Below are 3576 nucleotides of genomic sequence, written 5' to 3' on the forward strand. Positions count from 1 at the left end.
TTATTATTATTATTATTATAATAATAATAATAATAATAATATGTAAGTATTGGTTAAAATAATTGAGATAAAGTAAGAGTAATAACAATATGTAAGTATTGATTGAAATAATTGAGATAAAGTAAAACCGTAATTGTAATACCTTTTAACTGAAAATGAGTACTCATTCATATCCCATAAGTGACAAACATCTTCTTATAATTCAAATGGATTCTTAAAAATGAAAATATATTTTATAAAGAAAACATTGCGCTTCATATTAAACTCATAGAAGGAAAAGAAAAAAAAGAAGATAAAAGTATACCTTTGTGTTGACTCAAGAAAGGAAAAAAATTAAATAGGTCAAATAAAATTATTGTATGGTCAACGCTCGACATGCTCATTAGTCAGTAGATGTACTATAAAAGCACCTATCAAAAGAGTTAAGGATTGTGCTTCAATACTAAAATCGTAAAAGAAAAAGATAAAAGTATATTTTTATCTTGACTCAAGAAAGGAAATAAATTAAATATGTCAAATAAAATTATTTGTATGGTCAACGCTAGACATGCTCATTAGTCATTAGAGGTACTATATAAGCACATATAAGCACCTATCAGAATAGTTAAGAGTTTCTACATACATTTTGCTTTTTATATAAAAATTCTCAAACTATCGAAGGAATAGAGAATCTAATGGAAGCTTCCTATCATGGTATGATAGAAGAAGTGTGTGTAATGCTGGTAGACGATGACACAGAGTTTGTTACTAAGCTGACTGATTTGTTAAAGTCGCATAACTATAAAGGTAATATTTCTATATATATATATATATATATATATATATATATATATATATATATATATATATATATATATATATATATATATATATATATATATATATATATATATATATATATATATATATATATATATATATATATATATATATATATATATATATAACCTTTGGTCTTTGATAGACAAGATTTTCTGTAATTTTCTTTTCATAAGAAATTTAATTGATATGATGCTTGTTATCTCATTTGTGATTTTAACACCGATCTCTTTTTAAATTTTATTTATATATTTTGTAAATCTAGAATTTCTCTTTTTCTTGTTGTCATAACACTATTTCTCTGTTTGTATATGTTGTTTTCCTAGCCCATTAAATGTGTTTTGTGCGGCTATAAAAGTTCAAATTAGCTTCTCTATTTTTGGTTCTTGCTATAAGCATATCGTAGACTCGATTAACTTTCCCACATAGATGTATATGATTTTTCGAAGAGGCCGATGTCCTTGTAGGGATACAATTTTATGTTAATTTAAATTATTTAATCAACTTACATTTAAGTTTTACACTTGATCTTTTGTAGAAAGAGGGGTGGGGGGCGGGGGGGGGGGCGACTTTCTGTGTCAATTGGTTTGGAGTGACATAGAGCAGGAGAAAAATAAGTCATTTTCTCAAAAATAATTTTTCTTAAGGTGTAGATCTTTATTTTTTACCAATCTATCTATCATTTTAATAATTATAATTTGCTAGGGTGACGGCGGCTCAAGATTAGGATAATAAGAGGAAAAAGCAAGAGCAAAAAAAAGGGCTTGATAAGAACTGATCTGGCTATTTTTATTATTGACCTTGAAATAACTGTTCTTTTTGTCTTTTTTTTGGATGTAGACAAAAAACATAAAAATAGAGAGATCTGATATTAATAAAATAAAAATATTTTCCTTCCTTTTTTTTTTGTTCAAAAGAAATTGTATCTTTTTAAAACAATATACTAATATATTTTAGGGCAAATTACAGAAATCACATACTTTTAAGATAAAATTACATTTTATACATGATACACTAATATGATGTACATTTTATACATGATACTCTAATCTAATGCGAGATACAATAATATAAGGCTGATACATTAATCTGATGCGCGAAAATGAGGGATTTTGGAAATTTGTAAAACTTCTAGGGGATAATGGTAATAAGTAAACTAAAATGTGGGATTTCTGTAATTTTTCCTAACATGTTATTTCATCCTTTTGACAACGGGCACACCTTGAAGTTTAGTATATTTTAATTTTATTTTTCTTTTTCCTTAATTTGAAATGAAAACAATTTGAACTAGTTTACCCACTACTTGTAAATTTTTTTGTGTCTCAACCTTAGTGGTCATTCAATTAATTTCTCTACTTTAACTTGTGAATACAATAGAAAATTTTGCAGAGTATTTAAAAGGATAAGTTAATGCTATCTTACATGTATCTTAAAATGGTGATTCTCTTGAATTATTTCATTCTGCAAAAAAGATATATAGCTGATATTTTTTTGTATAGTTAGGTCTATTTTATTCTTTCCCTCTTTTTTGGGTTGGATTTCTTAATTATTTTTTTAGTACTCATTGTTTGTTCCATCTCCCATTTGTGTTAAATTATTTGGATTTGAATTTCTTTGCTATTTAGTTGGAGTAGATTCTTTAACAATATATTCTTATATGATTTTTTCTATTTTCTAATTCAATTAATTATTTATTCTAAATAATAATGTATAAAACTTTATTATGTGAATTTGTCGAGGATTTCTCACAATGATTATAATATAAGTTGATCAATATGCACAATTTTATAAACAATAGTGCTGCAATATAACCTAAAAATTTATAAATTAATTTGTCTATGAAAAATTAGTAATCTACAGTATATAATTTTCTTTCACTAACTTTAAAAGAAAATTGATACAGTTACGACGGCTGATATGTCTTCAACAACAATGTTAATGCTCGCCAAAGAAAAGGAAAAAGTTGATGTAATGATACTCAATGTTCATTCATCGAACCTTCTTTCTTTTGACCTCTTAGCTCAAGCTGTGGCTTTGGATATAATTTCACTCGGTAAGTATATATTCTATCTTCCATTTACTACGTCTACTATAGATAAAATCAGTCATTTAAATTTATACACTACAAAAGAATTGGCTATAAAATTTATTGTCCATGGGCGGGCCCATCATTGATCAAGGGGTGTCAAGCGATATCCCTTCGCCAGAAAATTACATTGTATATAGATGTTAAATTTTGATTTAATAAATATATATACAAGTATTGACACCTTCTGAAACAAGTTGAAGGTTTAGTCTACTGGATAAGGGGTTGCAAAAATTCTATGAGATTGTGTGTTCAATCCTTACTAGCCTTGTTATAATTTTTTTTGCTACAACCATTAACACCCTTAATGAAAATCCTGATTCCGCCACTATTACTGTCAATTTATCGTTACGTAGTTCATAGCTTCTTAGGATGGTTTAGGATTAACAACCAATATTACTGTCAATTTATCGTTATGTAGTTCATAGCTAAATAGGATGGTTTAGGATGAACAGTGACTTTTATTGTTTAACAGCATAAATTATCATTTTTTAATTAATATTCTTTAGTATATGATAAACAATTATATTATAATGTTACTATTATATTGAATAAGATTCAGTAAATAAGTGAGAAATTAACTATTCACACAATGTATAATTTAAGTTAATTCAAACTGATGACTTTTTGGAATAATTTTACAGTTGTATGTGATGAATTTGATGAACTCG

This window comes from Solanum tuberosum, unplaced genomic scaffold, assembly GCF_000226075.1.
Source record: "Solanum tuberosum cultivar DM 1-3 516 R44 unplaced genomic scaffold, SolTub_3.0 scf00353, whole genome shotgun sequence".
NCBI classification, from domain to species: Eukaryota; Viridiplantae; Streptophyta; class Magnoliopsida; order Solanales; family Solanaceae; genus Solanum; species Solanum tuberosum.